This window comes from Monomorium pharaonis, chromosome 8 (assembly GCF_013373865.1).
Source record: "Monomorium pharaonis isolate MP-MQ-018 chromosome 8, ASM1337386v2, whole genome shotgun sequence".
In the NCBI taxonomy this organism is placed as follows: Eukaryota; Metazoa; Arthropoda; class Insecta; order Hymenoptera; family Formicidae; genus Monomorium; species Monomorium pharaonis.
Window position 1 is genome coordinate 4,837,815 of NC_050474.1, and position 20,370 is coordinate 4,858,184.

The 20,370-nt window shown below is 41.1% G+C and overlaps 1 long non-coding RNA gene across 1 annotated transcript; it reads right to left on the reverse strand.

The window, feature by feature from the left end:
• Positions 1-3,183: 3,183 nt before the first annotated feature.
• LOC118647105 lies at positions 3,184-13,391 on the reverse strand. The gene is made up of 3 exons (XR_004964409.1): positions 12,814-13,391; positions 10,995-11,153; positions 3,184-10,907 (listed from the first exon to the last, which is right to left on the reverse strand). It is a non-coding gene; the product is annotated as an uncharacterized LOC118647105 (long non-coding RNA).
• Positions 13,392-20,370: the final 6,979 nt, after the last annotated feature.

Sequence of the window (20,370 nt, forward strand, 5' to 3'; positions counted from 1 at the left end):
TCTCCCCTTTTGCATCCGCGAGTTACCGCTATCGCGGACCGGCAAAAGCCACGTATAGCTTCTCTCTCTTTGCTTCCGCGCGGCGACCGCGGCAGTTAGATTAGGCGAAACTGCTTAAACTGCTCCCTAGACATCCCTTCATTAGATTCCGCGCGGCCGTTACTGTACCACGTGCCATGAGAACCGAAGCTCGCCGTTTTGCTCGCTCCTGGTCGTCGTGTGCCGCTCGGTTGCATTTCGAATCTTCGATCGGTCGTCCTCTCTCGCGTCACGCTCTTCGCTTCCCAACTTCGCCGCGGCCGTCCCGAAGGATACGTCCGAGGATGTACGAGCAATTTGGACGCGTGCGCTCTATTTGGCCCGAACCATCGGGAACGAATCGTTAACTCCCAGATTCACGTTATTTCTTTCTTTACGCTGTTACATGGAAAGTAACGAAATGTCCGTGACTGCGGATTCGCGAATCTGTTCGCCGTCAATGAATCGTACAAACAGAATCTGTGGCAACAAACAAACGTTTATTTTGTTGATTAACAGTTATGATGCAAAAGAAGTCAGAATAGATAAATAAGTTGTGTGAATTAGATTTTTTATTCGAAAATACAAGCGCGCGTGATTATTAATTGTAATAGATTAATATAATTTTTGCGATCACATCGAAATCCAATCCTTCATATTTTCTTCTGTACAGAATTTAAGAACGTATGGGTAAATCTGTAAAATTAATTTTCGTAAACGAGTATCAAGCAAATATGTAGTAGAAATGTACGCATTGACACATTTCTATATTCACTTGTGGATTGTATATTGAGAAATTAATGAGCGCAATGTGACTTTATTTGCATATCTCTTGGTAACATTTATCATTGTGAATGACAAATATTACTGTGCACGTAATTAATAACTGATATAAAATTATAACATTTCAAAACCGTTCTGACTCATACACGAGTCAAGATTGCAGAATGATACAGTTTCGGCACAACGATTTTTTTATTCACATATCAGGGCAGGTGAAAAAAAGAGTGTTACGCTACTTTTGTCGTGCATTTTCAAAATTTTATATGCGAGCAAAAGATATTTAATTATACGTATTCGCGTTTGTCGAGAGATTCGATTTAAAATATAAATACGTTTTGTCCTTTCTCGCTTTTGTATTTTTAAATACATGCGTACAGCCTACTTTGTCTTTTTAAATCTTAATGTGCAACTGTTATGTTATTAGCGCGTGATTTCTATCAGCAGAAATTATGAAAACACTCTTCTCGTGCATTACCTTTATTTTCATTCACATTATCCCCATATTTTTGAAACTTTTGAGTCGATCCAATTCTCTATAGCCATACGACCCACGAGCGTTAAAAACTCCATTACTGGACTTTTTTATATACAATGGATTATGTTTGCTTTTATCGGTAAACTACAATTTTTCTGTCGAATAATTTGACGTTATGGAGAGGCGGGCGGTATATATCGAGGCAATTTGCTTCAAATGAGGTAATTTTCTGTTTCGTGGCGACCGAAATATTAATATGACATAAAGCAAATGTCGAGGTGCATTTGCAGTTCCATCGACTATTCTAGCAATTAATATAATTTGATACATAATGCATGCATCCCCGCTTACTTTGGGCTACTGTCAAATTTTTCATCTGTATTTTCAATCTACATGTTCATTTACGTTTCTCTTAATTAACATACAATTACGCTTTTGTTTACACATACACAAACACACGAAACTCTAAAATGATTTAGCTTCCAACAATTTAGTTATAACTAATAATGATTATGTATGAGTACATATGCGCGCGCGCGTGTGTGTGTGTGTGTGTGTGTGTGTGTGTTAGAATAAAAAAAATATTTTTTTACACCATTTTGTTTTGTTTAAATAAAATTAAAATGATAAGTAAAATAAGCTATGATAATATTTACTGATTTTATAAAATTGATATTACTTCAAGAGGAAACATAATAAAGTGAAATAACAATTAAATCATTCGCCTTTTACATCCGCAATGTTAATTGTCTACGTGAATAATCATTCGTGCTAATGACATATATTTTATAAAATATGAGATATCGGAGATATTTTATATATATATCAATGATCGAATGAAGCGGAAACGTAAGAATTATGTAATATTTGAAGATATAATATCGATATGATTTTCTCTGCGTGTAAAAAATTGGACATATTATCGTTGTTAATGTGTTAAGTAGCTAAAACTGGTCAGTTATGGTCTGTAGGTTACATCGGCGTAAAAATCCATTTCCAGCGAAAGTTTCGAATGCTCCTCGAGCACTTACCACGATCGAGGCTCTCTTCGACATCGGCCGTGCCGATCCGCAGCGATCGACTCGCGGAGCGAAACGAGCGCGTCCATGTTCCGTCGTAACTACGAATCGATTCTCGTTTTTCTCGGGTTCTCGACCGGAACGAAATCGGCTCGCCATCGTGCCGTGAACGCCCCATTGCATCCAGCTGAGAAGAAACCGCAAAGAGTACGACATCTCGCCGTCCTTCTAACATCCGTCCGGAAAAATCGGCGGCACTGGCGTAACTAGGTCTAGCATGGTCAGAAGACACCGACTTCTATTAAAAGCACTCTCTCTTTTTACTTACTTTCAGCGTTGTAGTCTTCCTCTCTTTCTCTCTCTCTCCCTCCATCTCTCTCTTTTCCAACCCTGAGGAAATTAACGTCGTTTTACATGTACATATTGATACAGCTGAATAGCTTTACGTCTACAATGATCTTTGTACACATGTTCTCCGGTCTCTTGTCCTTTTCGCTCTCATCTGGTTACGCCGTTGATCGTTGGATTTTCCGAGCTTTGACCATGCGGAAAAAGTTTATGGCTCATCTTGCCGGCAGTAGTTAGGTGTCTTCCACGGCCGATGAGCAATCTTGCGGCTACGCATCATTACAACAATATTTCTAGCTGCGGGGACAATTGCGTTCCTGCGTGGTACACGCAATAAGCATAACGAAACTTGCCGCGGACAACCATTGAACGAACACGTGCTTGATGTACGAACGTGATTACGTGTGGTTTCGAAAATGTAAAGTAGCCGTGTTTCCTCTTCATTTGAAACTTTTGCATGGAACATTTCTCATAATTCTTTCATGAAATGTCGCGTCAACTTGAGATGTCTTTTTTTTTTTTTTATTGTCAATCTTGTCGCCTTGTGTGACACACAGTTGAAATATTCTCTTTAAAAATAAATGCTCGAGGAACACGTTGGTTAAGTGAGCCTATAAAAAGGTTTATATCCCAATATTTCATCGAAGATGCCGTGAAAACGACCCGACAGGTGAAATGCGCAACGGTATCTTGATCGAACAAAACGAAATCCTTTTTATGCCGGCCGAAATAATTTACTCGACAAATAAAATATCATCTGACGAGTCAATAAGAGAAAGAGAATTCGGTATTATTCGATTGATAATCTCATAAGTTGTAAATTTCTTATCGCGTCATTGATAACAACGTTGTCCGTGTTTCGTGTTACGGTGATAGCTCACGAGAGGAACCCCATGCGTTCACCGGTATATTAATTGGACGAAAATTGTGTTATATACGCGCGCAATTTACATACCACAAAGTTATGCAGCTTTAATTGTTATGTGGCGTAAATTAATGAAGCGGATTCAGCGGTTGCGTATCCAGCAACATGCACACAATCGTGTTGTGTACGTAGCTTCCTTACTTAGCTTCTCGCTTCATTTACTCGTGTCCGCTTAATCCCGCGGAATTTAGTAAACCTATTTGCCTATTCAAAACGCGGAGCTCACCGGTGCTTTCTGGGTAATCCAGGCCCGCTTATACGCGGCGCGTATTTCTCGGCGATGAAGAACCCCGGGGGATAGGCATTAAGGAAGGGGGGCCCCGGGCGCATAAAGGCGAATCGGGCGTGCCGCCGCTCTCTTTGCATAGCCACTCCTCCCGAAGATTCACCGTAGCGAGGGGCCGCGCGCTTGTACGACAGCGAAGATTACGGCGCAGGGGACATCCCGGAGACGTTGACTCCTGTCACACATCCGTAGAGCCGTAGGTGATCGTTCGCGGGGAACCGGTTTTGTCGTCGACGCGCGCGTTTCACGTATGGGTGCGCTCGGTAAACCTTCGGCCGTGGTTTTATACCGGTTTACGGCGGAAGATTTCACGGGGTTTCCTCATTCATATCACTTTACAGGTGACATTTATTAAAAATCTCACTACCGAGAGCTCCGACTTGGAATTCGTCGGACGATAATTGAATGCCCGAGAGAACGGAGCGAGTTCTCTCCTAAAGCCGATTTAAGGGACTTGGAGAAGTCGGAATAAGTCTTTCGTAATATGTGTTAAGCTCGGTCATATAGAATAACGTCAACGAGCGAGAGGAGAAATTCGAAGGTTTTTATCCGAACGAAGAGAATTGTCATACGGAATTTCGTGTTTTTAGGGCTTTATAAAACACAACGGATTGGAGTAAGAGTTAGGAAAAAGAAAAGACGCGAGCTAAGAGGTATTTTTCTAATGAACGTTTACGCGACGCTTGACCCGCGGTTGGTTTGTTTCGCAATGCGCACTCGGAGGTTTAGCGGATGCAAATTTCTTGCGACGGTAGTTTTCGGTCAGCGGCACAACGCTACCCCCTAGCTCTATACCTAAATCCGGCGTGCCGAGAACCTATCTAACTAGCTCATCAATTTCAGATACCCTCGGTCCAATGTGGCGTGCGCTAATTGCATTTGCTTCTGTGCCGATACCCGTGCCAGTCTCCATCAGATTATTGTAATTATTGTTATTACGAATATCCCTCACGCGTAATTTACGGCGAAATAGTTTGAATTACGGAGGCCCACATCAATTATGTGTTACCGCGTCGCGGCGGCCGCGCTCATTGGAAATTGAAAATTTTTAGCAAAATGCACCGTCGACGTTATTTCGACATTAAATTATGTATGTCGATGCGCCGTCCGCGCGATGGTATAGTTTATGCCCGCGCGGTTGAAACATTTCGATTAAATGATGCGGCATTTAATCGCCACTGCCATTCTTCATTCTTCATAATATGCCATTTATCTTTAAATATGAACATACAGCTTAGCGCGCGATGCCTTGCATATGCGTTTGATACTATATTTCAGACCTATTTAATTTATTTTAATATTTAACCGACTTTTTCTCCGTCGAAATTTAATGGAATATTATTTGCAAAGCTTCTTCAAATTTTTTTATGCTAAAACTGAATTCAGTTCGATATTAAATTTTTTTATTAAATTGAAATTAAGTGAAATCATGTTATTCTTCAGTAATAAAAGTATTTTCATAATTAGATATTCCATAAAGTAATCACCGAGGGAAAATTGAATTTAAATAATTGAAAAAAGAAAACTGGTGGTTAAAAGGAGAGGAGCGTGATATTTCGTATGTACGTACGCGCGGGGCTCTTTCGCGTTGTTCCCGCGCATTAATAAAACTAATTTTCTTTTCGTTTATACGCGAAGGTTGAAACTCTCTTAAAGCGAAAGCACGTGTCGCGAGCGAAAATGCACAACAGAGAGCTCGTTTTCGCGTCGCAATCATTTCGTAATTTGTTTGAGGCGCACGGAGTTGGAATGTTTCCTTAATTGTCAGGTACACGGTATCCCCGACGCAATGTCTCACGTGGCAAGCCACCTGCGCGAATTTGTAGGGCCGTAAACCATCTAGCTACTATCGTCTTTGAGATGCTTTGAACCGATCTCACGGTAAGAGTATTGAATTTGCATGTTATTTGGTAGCGTGTAGTTCTGCAGTCCTTGTGAGCCACACGACCGAGAGACTTCCTTCCTTCCTTCCTTCCTGCTTGCCTGCCTGCCTGCCTGCCTGCTTGCCTGCCTGCTTGGCTTGCCTGTCGAAACGGCTTCTCGGACCGGATAGCCAGGACCCGCAGGATACCGGAGTATACTTGCTACAATCCCGTCCGTGTTCTCCGATGCTGTTGTCGCGGATGTGTTCGCCTCGCTCCGCTCCATCCGTAAATCTCGCGCGCCCGTTCGGCTCGCCTCTGTCCTATTTGCCTCGTTTGTGCCATTAACATCGTTGTCGAAACAACGAGAGAACCGTCGCGGTTCCGCTATATTTCCCTCGGCGGCGATAGTCGTTGTGATTTAGTGCTCTACATCTTGCAGAGCAGCCAAGAGAAAGAGACGGGATGGGGGAGGGGGGGAGGGAGGCAAATGCCGCTAGACGACGAGTCGTTCTCGCTCGTTCGGTCGCTCGTTTACTTTATTTCGACGACGGGCGTGTATACGCGCTGCGTTCGAACTCGCCTCGTGAAAAGGCGTAAATCTAAATCGCGCGCGGCTACCGGGGCTACGATTCCTCGACCGGGGTGTAAATTGCGCTCTCCCCGCGAACGCCGAGCGGTTTCTAAGTGCAGCTACACAGAAACCTACGCCCCGGCGGCGGCGGCGGTGCATTGCGCGTCCAGGGTACTTTGCGCCGCATCGCCGTCGAAAGAGGTATGGCAATGCCGTTATTCGCGGAACAATAACGCAACGTAACCCCACCTTTCTTTCTTTCTTTCTTTCTTTCTCTCTCTCTCTCTCTCTCTCTCTCTCTCTCTCTCTTTCTTTCTTTCTCACGCGTAATGTATTTCCGTCGAGAGCCCCGCGATTGCACGCCAAGTTGTGGCCGGTTCCAGTAACGATGTCCTTTAATTGCATTGTTAAGCTCGCGACCTCTTTTCGCAATATCGTTCGCATTTTCGTTAGGTCCGCGTATCTTCTTCACTTAAATGTAGAAAAACCATTACTATCTTCGGACAATTTCTAAAATCAACAGTTTAAAATTTAAATCTTGTTTGAAATGGTTGATTTTAGAAACTGTTCGCTATTTTAAATATTAAACGCTTCTACAGTTATGTAAACTATAGTTTTATAATTTTATAATCGTTTTCGATAATAAATGTGATTTCAGCGATATTGTATTACGAAATTAATTAAAGCATTAAAAAAAATATAGTTAAAAAATATATAGAAAAAGATAGAACTGCTTTTGACGAAAGTAAATTTGTTTCAAAAATGTTGTTTTTTGATCTTAAATAAACAGGTCATACGTAAATAATATACAAATATTATAAAAATAAAATATAAATTGAGTTAATAAAGTTCAATGCAAACCGAGTTGGCGAATTTCCCGTGTTAACTGATTGTTTTTCAGTTCTTGCAATAAATATTTCGCGCACATTGCATTCTCTCATTTGTTTTAATATTTTTAATTTGACCTCAAAATATATTCCAAATAACTTCTTATGTTACAAATTCAGTTTATTTATTCTCTTTCATATGTATTTATTACTTGTAATAAATAACACATAATAATGTAAAATAATCTTCAAAAGTAAAATCTTTGTATTTTTCATGTAAACTGTACTCTGCTAAAGGAGCAAGGGAAGCTTCTGAAATCTTAAAACCTCTTCACGTCTATTCGCATTCGATCTTTGACTACTTCTAAATTATTCATGGGATGTTTCAATAATCGTCGTACTGACAACATACGTAATATTTCTCGCACGCGAACAGGATTTTACGCGGTTCCGTAATTGTATTCAAATCCAAGTATTCACAGTTAAAACGTAACGATAACACATTTCTGCGACATATTTATGTCTCTGATACACTCGTCTCAAAGCACATCCACGCCCAATCAATATTTGACACGTTGCTGATCCCATCTATTATTTTCACCGTTACCTTTCGATTCTATCTACTTGAAAGTTAACGATCTCTCGAACAGAGAGCGACGGAACTTGCTCTATGGGGGATGTCAATTTACTTCTATCTCCATAAATTTTTATCATCTCGGGCGCGCGATTCCGCGCGGTCGTCGCGACATAAAAGCAACGGCATCTAAAAACGTGAGAAAGAGAGGTGGCTGATCTATGTAGCTCCAGCAATCGTCGAAAACTTTATCACGATTCTCGACAAGGGTAGCAATACGAAGACAGAGAGATCAAAGAATGATATCTGGCTCGCTCGCGCCTTTTTACATACTTGGCAGTAGCGTGTACTATCGTCTGCAATGCGCCTTATTCGTGTATATGCGCGGCGAAATGCTCGTTCCATTAACGTTATATGACGGTATGTAAAAAAGGGTCGAACGCGTGACAATACGAGACGCTCTTTTTCTCGCGCGATACAAAATATTTTAACACAGCGCCGAGCATAAGATGTTATTCGACGCGCTCCGTTTTCGCCAAAACTTTTACGTCGTGAATATATGTACGCCTTCGTAAAAGTGACAGAAACGATTAAGTTAAACACATTAGCTTATTGCGTTCCATTTTTTTTTCACGCTAAAATGATCAAAGAATACAGTAATGTGTTTTTCTTTGTTTTATTTTCGGAATTAAAATTCACTTAGAGAATGAAAATTAAGATCGTTGATAAACGAATTATTACGAAAAGTGTTTTTTTTTTTACCCCTGGATGGCACGTTACAAAATCCTACGGATTTTGATTTCAACTTATTGTGTTAGTTCCTTTCGATTACAACTTTTTATCATGTTATACGTAGCTTCTTTATCAACTGCTTTCACGCTGGTGTAACAGCTTTGTCAAGCTGTCATCCAAATATTGCTTTCTGGGAGGAAAACTACCGTCTCGCCAATTCAATATCGTTATATCCTCGCCAACTTGACAAAATTACTGTCGTACATTTTTTCAATTATTCGGTGCATTCGCGAAAATAGAGATGTACTCTTAATTCGCTGAAATCGCAATTTCGCCCGGTACAATGGAGCCTCGCGAGCAAGAAGATTTACCGGCCAACATTCAACGCGTGAGTTATGTCATTAATTAAACCTACATTTGAAAATGCAATGGGAGATTGTATCTCGCTCTTTGCGTGCCCTAAAAATGGGCTGGCTGTTCGTCGCTCACGAGTCAGAAACGACCTGGCTTATTGGACGTTTCCCCCGGCACAACTCTTTCTATTTTCGAGTAACGTGTGTCACGAAGGTTTCCGAGAGGAGCGCGCTCATGGTTTTTACATATACATACATCTCTGAGATGCCGTACACGGAACGAATCCACTTACCGACGCGCCATACGCTCCTCCCATTTCCTTACCCTCGATCGAGATGTGCCGAACAAGATTTGATGTTTTTCCGAAAGGATTTTTTGTCATTTATAATACATACATGTTACGTACAGGAAGCGACTGTACAGCCAGGCATAAATATGTATTCGCATAAGTCACTTTGGCAAAAGAAAAAAAAAATGCCCACCCCAAGTGTAGTAAAACTCCGTCAAAGATGAAAGAAAGTACTGCCTTCAGAAGCGCGGAAAGAAAAGGGCGATAGAGAGAAGGGAAAAAAAAGTCGTGCAAGTTCTTTGGCACTTGGACATTTTCGAATAGGTCGCGCTTTAATCCTTCAGGAGAGTTAAATCCGGAATTTTAAGAATTCGCGCGAATTCCGGCTCAGCAACTGTAAGTCGCTTCTCTATCTACCGCCCTTCTGTCTCCTTTCGTTCCACACCGGTGTGCTCCCTGTCCCCGGAGCTACGGAGCGGCGGTCCAGGCGCATCCTGGACAGGAAATTAAAAAGGACCACCCGCGGATGTTGGTTGCAATCTCACGAAATTCCGAGGCGAAGGCGGTGATGCGAGGCGAAGCTCACACTTTGCGGCACCAACCAGCCCGATGCAGCTGCATCGTGAGAAGCGATCCTCCCCCTATATCGATATATTGATTCGAATATGTCGGAGATGGGAGTGGTTATTGCAGGAGGAAGTTTTGCTTTCCTTTACGTCGCGCGAGCGCACGTATACGTCTCATTTTCCCTTTTTCCGCGATACTTTTGAGAAGCGATTGGATGTTCATCGATATATGTGATTTATTTCGTTTTATATTGTCCTAGATATATTCATAACTATATACGAACAAATAACATTTCCGCTGCTTTATAGCAACGGTGTCTAAACTGAAATTATACCGGTGTTACTTCCTGTCTCGGTGTCTCGAACATTCTCATATATAAACACAAAGCTATCAATTTATGGATCTGCAGGTGCATTTGCCTATTTACATCTGTATACGCTTTCTTTCTTTCTTTCTTTCTTTCTTTCTTTCTTTCTTTCTTTCCATCGCACTTCCTCGCAGCCATTATAAAGATATATACGTATATTTGCGCGCAAAAAATCGCGTATCATGCTCTGTATGGCAATAAATGATCAAGTGAGAATTTTCTGTTTTATTAAGAAGAAATTAAGAAATGCGGAGGGGGAGGAATGAGTTCGATGATACGGAAGAATCGTCGTTAATGAAGAGAGGCTACTAATTAAGGACACTGAACTTTCAATCGTAAAAGCTTTCAAGATATTTAATATAAAAGAACAATAACGTGTATGAATGATGCATATATTTATTATTAATTCTAGAGTGCTAATATTTTCTCTTACACTTTTCTGATGTTAATTTTACTATGAATAAAAATTGATCTATATAATAAAGATTTTTTAACATTTAATTGTAAGAATAATCAAATTAACACTTTTAGTATAAAAAATATCTTATTAAATACTATTTTAAACTATCAAAATCTGAATAACTGTATTTTTGGAATTAACATCTGAAAATTCACTCACCGTAGCACTCTATGCGGTTGTAATGATTCATTGCAAACTATTAATAATGAAAAATTCAACAGTGTATTAATACATACTTACGAACCGTTTAACGCGCTGCCTGTTAATCGCCTTGGATGTTTTTATCACTTGTGGTTCGGAGGCGCGAATATCGAGTGTGCAGGCGCGTTAACGCGCGGTTTTGCGATTCGTCGGGCACATACTTATGTACGCTTCTTTTTCGCCGCGGAGCCGACACGCACAACAGACGTTCTCTTCTTCCCCTTTTACGGCCACGGATCGCTGCATCTGCCGTACAGATATCGCCCGAGATGGGGCGGACCCGGGGCCGTTATTTCCAAGTCTTTTTGCGTAGGCGCTTTGCGCGGTACCTACCCATTATCCCGATGTCTTTGTCCGACCGGTTTTCGCGACAGCCCTCCGTCCTTGTTCCTCGGGCATCTCTTGCAAAAAACGTTACGCTCGCACACGTGTGTCCTCTTATGATCGTCATCTCCGGAGATCCGCTTGTCGAATCCGGGCAGGCGAATTGAGCTGGTAAACGCGCGAATAAATATTGCGTTAATTCTTCATAGCGAACTTATATAGATAACATTATTCTGATAGAGATATCTCGTTATAAAATCAATCGAGGAGAATGCTATGATTTAACAGCATGCTCGTATCGAGAAATCTATTATGAGCAATTATATAAATAGGTTGCACTTCGACTATATTTGAAATTTCAGTACGCGCTTGAGCGCTGGGTGATAGATGGGCGATATAACGGGAAAGTAATAGTACGTAGGCGGACATTATAATAGGAAGATAATAATAGCCGGAGGGAGTATATTAATTCTGACTGTTGTGGCGGAGAGAGGGAAAATGTTTCGCTATTAGCATACGTTTAAATCCGTAACCCTGAAACAATTGAACGTTCGCCAACGGCGCCGCGATCATTAATACAACTCTTTCAGCTGTCGGTTGTCGCGGGATTCCGATTGCAATCGGACGCGGATCTTAAACACCGGGACACGTACGGACGGTAACGATCGAACCGGGCGCATTACGTCCGAAGATATCGGCAGAGACAGTAGGAGGAGGGGCCGGGGCGAGGGGCATGGAGGGTCCGAGGGCACGGGCAAACGGAATGCCATAAATCTCATGTAAATTCGGCCTGCTTGATTTGCAAGCACAATGCCAGACGATTCTCTACCGCCTCCGGCAACGTGCGGATACCCCGTCTACGTGCTCCCCTCACGCTCTCTGATCGAGTTTCGCGATGACGACGCCGACGACTACGACGTCGTCGGCCATACTAGGTGTACCTGAAACGCGCGTTCCTACGCATCGATGCTTCGAGTTATGAATGATCGGAAACAGGGATTGCGGACATCACAATGGAGAACGAACTTTGTTGGTTGGACGCATATGAAATGATTGCGATATTGTGCGCACGGATTGTGAGGAATAATGTCACGATAATAAAGTTACACGTGTAACGTATGGCAAGTAACAATTAATTCGATTGTTACTGTCACATTTCTTGAATCGTATAAAAATCTTATAATATCGCTGCAATAAATGGGGGATCAACGTTTAAATTTATGCAACGAGATTTTCTAAACGTTAATGTGTGTGTGTGTGTGTGTGTGTGTGTGTGTGTGTGTGTGTGTGTGTGTGTGTGTGTGTGTGTGTGTGTGTGTGTGTGTGTGTGTGTGTGTGTGTATACACATATATTTGCTACGATTTTAATAGCAGTCTGTCAAATTTAAATGATTTGCCTCTTATGTAAGGTATTTTTATTAATTTTTATGTGTACTGAATAGTGTTTAAGGAATTGAGAACACCTTGTATAAAAAGCGAATTATTTCAACGTGACAGATTTTTATTAAAATCCGTCTTGGCGAAATATGTCGCGTTCTGACAAGAATATTCCGCACGTAATATTTTAAATAAGTTATTAATACCTCCATACGTATTATCATATACATAATATACGTCACTCAAAAATAAGGAAGGTTTAGTCAAGAAATGTCATTGCTGTCACAGACTCGTATTGAAATTTTATCTTATAAGTTACAGGTGCCTTAACACTTAAAAATATATTTACAGGATTTATATAATCAATTTAATAGGGGATCTTGGTTTTCACATATTTCAAATTACACTGCGATTTTATTCAACACACGTATTACACGCGCGTTGCCCTTACCAATCGATCTCGCCTTCTGCCAAGGGAGGGTAGCCGGTTTCGGACGTAATTATCGCGGCGAATCGCGCGCGAGCGGCGGAACCAGCTGATAGCCACGAAATAGCGGCGCGTTAACGTGGAAACGACTCGCGCCGGACGGCGCGACGGCACGTGAAACGGCAGCGAAGCGTCGGGACGGAACGCGTCGCAGTATTTCACGTCGCTGCCGCGCTGAGGACGACCCTCGGGCATATTAACGATCGTCGACGCGACATAGGAAGCGCCCCGGCGCGTTAAGAGACCCCGGGCACCGTCGCCGGCGAGTATAAAATCGACCGGTCCGCCACTCTAAAATATCGTCGCCGTTCGCGCGGCGAGACCACACAGGAAAATTCTCGACGACGAGGAACCGTCGTCGCCGCTTCCGTCCTCCTCGTACTCGACCCGGCACGCGAGGCAGGGTTGACGACGGCGAGGCTCGGCTCGACTCGCTTCTGTGCCGTTTACCATGTCTCTATGCGTCGGTCACGGAGAGACGCCACTCCCGGGGGAGACCGAACCGATCTTCGCTTGGCTTCCTCGTGTCGCACGCGCGCCGTCGTTCTTCCGGCCCGTCACGTTCGCGGGAATACAATTTCAAGTGAGATCCGCTTCCCCCTTGCACCCCCGGAATTTGTATCGCGAGATCTGTAGTTTTCCTCTCCCCTCCCCTCTCTCTCTTTCTCTCCCTCTCTGTCTCTCTCTCGACATATATACGGAGTGCCGCCGAGCAATTCGCATTCTCGTCTCATTTAGAGTAGCTTTGTAACTCGAGTATCGTAGAAGGAATAATTTCTCTGATTAACCAAGGTTTACGCTAAGACCGACCGAGAGTTAATTTGAAATGGATCTTTACCTTCGTGGAAACTTAGTCCACATTTAGTTATCCAAGATATTTAGTAGTGGAACTCGAAGTCATGACGGAACAGTATGTCATAAATTTTCTCTAAGTATTGCGACATTGATCAACTTGAATAAAAATACTCATTGCTAAGAGACGTTACGATATCTTTAGAATGGTCGGTATATCATTAAGAAGGGAATCATTTCCGAGGAAACTTCGTTAACTTCAAGATGATGGTTACGGGGTTATTTCAAATAACAGACATTACTTAAATATATATATATGATTCACTTATTTTCAGAGGAATTGAATTTATAACGAGCTGAATATATTTTAAAGAAAATATCACGCGAAAAATGAGAGGCATTAATTTAATAAGAAAACAAGAAGGAAAGGAGTATTAATAAAATTGCGCGGCTCGCCGTATAATAAAGTTTGCTCGATAACAATTGAGTTATTTGATGAATTCCCGCGGTTTTATCGCCCGCTATCGTATTACCATCAGCATATAGAGAAAACCGCGGAAGAAAACGTCGTGATAAATTCACGAGTCGCCTAGTTGGACGCCTAGATACAGACGCGGACACGGGCACCTGTAAAACGGCACCTGCGACACGTGTGCGCGCCCGATGAGTAGGTCGCACGATCGATGAGATCGTTGGAAAAGAGTGTATATGCGTCTTTCAGCCCGAGAGAGAAAGAGAGAGAGTGAGAGAGAGAGGGAGGGAGGGCCGGGGAAGAGAAGAAGAGGGAGAGAAAGCATTGGACGGAAGAGTATTAGCTTGTATCCGCGAAGATACTCCACGTCGTGTCGTTCGGCCATCGAAGTCGACTGAAAATCGATAACGTCCGCCATGCAACTACGTAACAAGTTAATGAACTAACGTCGATGCAGCGGCGACCGTTGAATTACGCGATTCCGTGCTCGAGGACGTCGATATTATTGGAAAAGTGAATTTATTTCTTCTGACGCGCAACTTTTCTCGCGACCGTTCGTGCCTCGGAAAATTCGGACTCGAACAAACGGCTTTTTCGCCCACCTCACCCCCTCCCTTCCTTCCTCACCCCTTTTCTCGCGGGCTTGTAGCTCATAGATACAAGTAGATGATAAAATGCATTTTTCTTTCCGGTGTTGGTAAATTTTTATAGACTGCAAACAGCTTGATCAACCGGAGTAATCATCGGATAATCTGTAAGAAACTCTTTCCGGTTAAATAAGCTCTTATCGGTTTCTCTTTTCTTCTTTCTAGACAATATAAAACAACATTATTTTTAGAAAATTCGAACGGTTGATCCGACATTACGGTCGCTCATTCCCATCGGTAAACAATTCCTTCTTTCTCGTTCTCATTGACGCTTTTTTTCTCGAAATTTCGAGTTCCAGAACAATATCGGCTATCCCGAAGAATGCGATTACGTCACGAGAAATAAGCCAACGTACGGCGGTTTCGCGGTTCCGCAAAGCTCTCGCTTGCTCGCATGCACGTGCCAAATAATCTCGTTGCCTTTCCCCCGTTACTTTCATTGCTTCGTTCGCCCTTAAAAGCTTAAAAAAGAAAAAAGATGGCGAAGTGACCGAGAAGCCAGGTATTCAAGTGGTGTTCCTCTCGAGCTGGGATTGCACGGCGATTTGCCGAAATTGAAAGCAACGGCATTACACGCTCGATTACGACGGCACCTCGCGCGCTGTTAGAGTAAATGACAACGGGGGATCGTGCTATTTGTTCTCATTTCGTCCTGTGTAAAGAGTTCTTCGAGCAGGCGCCGTGGTGGACCCTTGTCGAAAACGTTCCCGTGAGACATTATCATAATTAGCTCATTTTCAACCGTCAGTACATCCGCTCGTTATAGACGTATACGCTCTCCCCAATTATCTCAACGGTCTCTGTAATCATCGAGGGTATACGCAACGATGATCAAGTGTCACTACTATCCCAATCGAAATCTTTCCGCGAGTAGCACCAGCATGGTGGCCCATTATCCACCATGATCATGGCTCGTACCAATTGACCGTAAATGTCAATCCTGTATTCATTGAAAATGTACGATTGCCTGGTGTCGCGACATTTAGCCCTTTCGGGTTCCAAGGTGCTGCCCAATTTGACACGACACCGAGGTGTCGTGTCCGCGCTAGATGTCCGATCGGCGAACAAGTTTCTCGTCGGGCCACCTTTGACCGACCAATTAACGGTCGAAGTAGCCGCTAGGTATTTAAGACCCCGAACCGGACTTCGCGTGACCGGAAGGACAAGTGACCGAGGTCGAATGGGCATCGCGCACCTACCGACTCTCAGTTTTACGATCGGCCGGTCGATAAACTCTGCTTTTATGATTACCCTCCCTATCTTTTCGAATCATTTATTTATCTGAAAAGTCAACCAGAGATGTGCGTGTGTATGACACACGCACATTTGAAATTCTTTAACTCTAAGCTGTAAGCGAGAAAAGAAAATTCGTGTTTTTTTTTTACGAGTCTAATCTTTTGCAATTTTTTAAAATTTTATATTTTAGTCGCAAATCTAATTTTTCCCGTCGTTAAGCAGTGATAAGATGATACACTGTCGATGCTCAAAGATCGTTAAAAATTCAAAGCGAACCTAAGCACACAACCGGAAAGTGCCCCCTCTGATTTATGAAGAAGACAGAATCTCATTATCTAGTGTTATCACTGGCAACACTGAGGAGAAGAAGGCGACGGCTCGTTTGGTTCGCGTCTTCTTCTCTCGTGTCTTCATATTATATCTGCACGGCGGACGTTGCTACGAAGAGAGAACGTCGTCTTGACGAACGTACGTCGGTGTACGTGACTCTGATGTCGTGGGCTTTATCTCAGGATAAGCCAACGCTCGCACCGTGAGACCGCGTATAAAAAATCATTGCACCGATGCGACAAGCCGATGCTTCAGTCTTCATCTCTCGAGTTTCTGAGGTCGGGAAAGTACCGTACAGGCAGCGCGACAATTTACGGGTGTTTAAAAAAAGCAAAAACATTATTTAGCAACACACGTACGAAGATGTATGGCAGTCTGATTTTATTGATTATTACTCAATTTAATAACTCAATCTTGGTCAAATAGAACTACGGGTGTCAAGTTTTCAAAAATGACATGACCTAGTAAAAGTAAAACAACGTTAATATTACAGTAGAGTTATTAAAATAAAAAATTTACACGCGAATTATTTTATACTTTATTCTGTCATATCTTGACATATAAAGTATCTTGTGAACATGTAAACTATTAATTTTTGATAACCGTACCTTAATACTTTTACGTACAAATAATGGGACAAATCGATTTATATAAAGAAAACACAATTATTTTTTTAAACAAATTATGCAATTTGCAACATGCAATTACATATATTATATTAGAGTTGCTATTAAAATATGTAATAAAATTTAATTAAACTGGTTTTAAAATTAAGTGAGATATATAATAAATAATGCAAAAAATTAATTAACAATAGTTTTATATTTAATTTTAATTTAATTATCTGTAATTAGTTGAATACATTATAATTGCAAATTATTTTTTTATCACAGCTTAAATTTTTTTTATATAAAATTTATTTTTAAATATTCCAAATTGGACCGATTATAGAAATGTAATGCTTTAGGTAAAAAATAATATTTATTTGATATCCTATTTATGATTTCGAATGCGTTGAAATAAATGAATGTAATATAATCATACATATATTGGAAAGTAATAAGCTCGTAACAACGTTTTGTTTTTTAAAGTTTATTTTACATTTATTGACTTTTTTTAAAGTAAATAAAAAAAGTTATTTCAACAAATGTTAAAATAAACGTTAATACATAAATGATTAAAAGTCTTTTATAGCAGTTAACATGTAACATCGAAATATTCAAACCATATTGAAAAGTACCATTTGTATTTTACTTAATTCGTTTCAGATTGTATATATTATTAAAATATAACATATCTGAAAGTAGAAATGTAATTACTTGCAAAACATATAACAAATCCGCGTAACGTATAACATTTCTGGTTGTATAAATGAATAAAAATATAATAGCATATGCGAATGCTTTTTTTAAATTATTAAATAAGATAGATTTTTATTGATATTGTATAATCGGCGCGCGCGAATAAAAATTTTAAAATTTATTTTATTTATGGAAGGAGAGCTATAACTGTTAGTTCATCGAATATTTGAGTTGTGCAATTTAATATTTTACGAAGCTTTTACACACTCGCATTTTCATTATTCAAGGCATTAAACTTCGAGATACGAGGCACTAAGTAAACACAAAGGCTAAAATAGTAATCGCTCTCCGTTACATATGTACTACTGCATGTTCACGTTCAATGACATTTTGTTTAAGATCGTCTCGCAAATGTGGATCGATATTAACGGCGTCACTGATAAAATAATAGAAATCTCTCATTAACCAATAACATGGTATATGCTGGTATAGTTGTCCCATATATACAAACCTATTATAAACATTATTTAGATTGTTTGCGAGTCAACAGGTTATAATAGCATTGTTCGTACGAAGTATCTTTGCCGCGCGCATATTGGCCTTTATGCCAACTGGGACTGAATTATCAACGCGTAGCCATGCAGAAATTTATACAGATCGTACAGAAACATTTATACTACTGACAAGAAAAGAGCGTATTGCGAGAATGTTGGCATTATCTATAATATTATTTATGAAATGTATAAAAATTCTCATACATAAAATAATTATCTTTAAAAATTGGCACTTGTAAAATCTATTGTGGAATAACTGTAAATTAATTTTTGAAAAATATTGAAGTTTTTCTATTTTTATTCAGTGCATTTATCATAATTTTCTTTACGTTAAATAATTTTTTTTTATCAAAGTTAATTCTTTTCAATTAATGTCTAGAAGGAAAAATTAATTTTAAATATCGTAGGATTTATGTGGAAATAAACCGTCACATAGAATATTTTATATATTTTCGTTATTAAATAACACGTCTTAAGCACAATGATATTTCATTAAATAACAAAAGGATCTGCTGAAATTATTTTGACCGTTTTATACCGAATATATTTCCTCTGTTTTAAGGAGAAAGAAGTCAGCTTCGCGGAATTTATCTAATGTGAAATCTAATTATTCCATTACAGTATTTCCCACAGCTCTGTAAAGAAAAGTTAGTCGTGCCGAAATAATTGTGCACGAAAACTGGTACAGTCCAAAATTGTATTTTTACCGATTCACGCCGCTATTCCACGTGGTGGCTCAATTATTGTAATTTCGCCTTAAATCGCGGTATGCACGAGAGCATCCCGTGAATTTGCGCAAATCTGTAAAAACGATATGGTGCTCTCGCAGCACCTCAGGTTGGATGAAGGAGGATGCAGAAATTGAACGCCGGGGGAGAGAAAGAGAGAGAAGGAGAGAGGAAAGTTTGAATAAGAGAAAATAGAGTTGGGTCCCAGCCAGGCCCGTAGGTATAGCCGACGATTACGACGTGGATTACGGTCGAGAGGATTCTTAGGTAACTTCCGCCCTAACGTTACCCTACTCAAGCAGCGATACTCTCAATCCCGGATTTTCTCGATTACCCAAAGCCGAATTTCATCTCATGGCGTTGTGCGCGCTTGCACGTCATGTGATAGGATCTCCGCGAAGCGATTTCACCCGTGTACATCTTATCCCGTGAAACGAGCCGCCATAATTTCGCGGCGAATATGCAACGCTCGTGAAATCGGGTCGAGAGCCGAGCGCGTCGTCGATCCATCCGTCCCTACCAAAGATCCATCGCGGAAGTTCTCAGATCTTCTCCGTATTTGTTGAGTTTTTTTTTCTTTTTTTTTCTTTTTTTTTAATAAAAATATTCCTCTATTATATCTCACTTCGAGATTTCCATCTGGAAAATACACATTCTTATCTCGTGTGAAGTTGAAAGACATTTTTGGGGGTGGTTAAAACTATTGTTTATTAAAGAAGGTAAGACGATTGTACAACCGATGACGTTCAATCTTTTCGGCATCCGAACTCTTTTTCCAAGTCAAAATCGACCTGCGGAAAGTCGATGCCAAGCCCGTTGGGAATTTTTGATCTACTTTACTCGTGTCTCGAGATAAAGTGCATCGCGGGCAATCGTCTTCACATCGGCGAGATTGGCTGCATTTTAAAGTCCTCGCAAGAACCGACTCGCCCACCACGTCGGGCCAGCCAGCCAGCCGGCATTCCGTCTCCGTTCTTCGTATTTTTCCTTCCGTTTCTTTGTCTATGCGGCTTAACGACACCGCTTTCAGGATAAACCCCGGCAAGCTAGTTCATTTAAGACTAAAAAGCCCCTCCTCCTTCGCGTACTAATTACCGTGAACCGTCCGGCCCGGTCTTCTCTCTCCTCCTCTCCGGGCAGTAAAATAAGAACACGGACACCGCCCTTTGTAACGCTCGTTTGGACGAAATTCCGGGCTTTTCCGCGTGCGCGCCGTAATCGTACCTATATTCTATGACCGCGTATTACAATGGGCTCAGGAATGAACAGCGCGGAAAACAGCAGAAAATTCTGATTGGCCATTGGAAAAAAGAAAGAAAGTAAAATTCAATGACCATTGATTTCGTGAGCTGATTACATTTTCACGAATATTTCGGCGGCTGGAATCGAGGCGTATGGAATCTCGAAATACGTATATTCTCGACCTCTCCGGGTAACAACCGACTCGTCGTCTCTGTGATT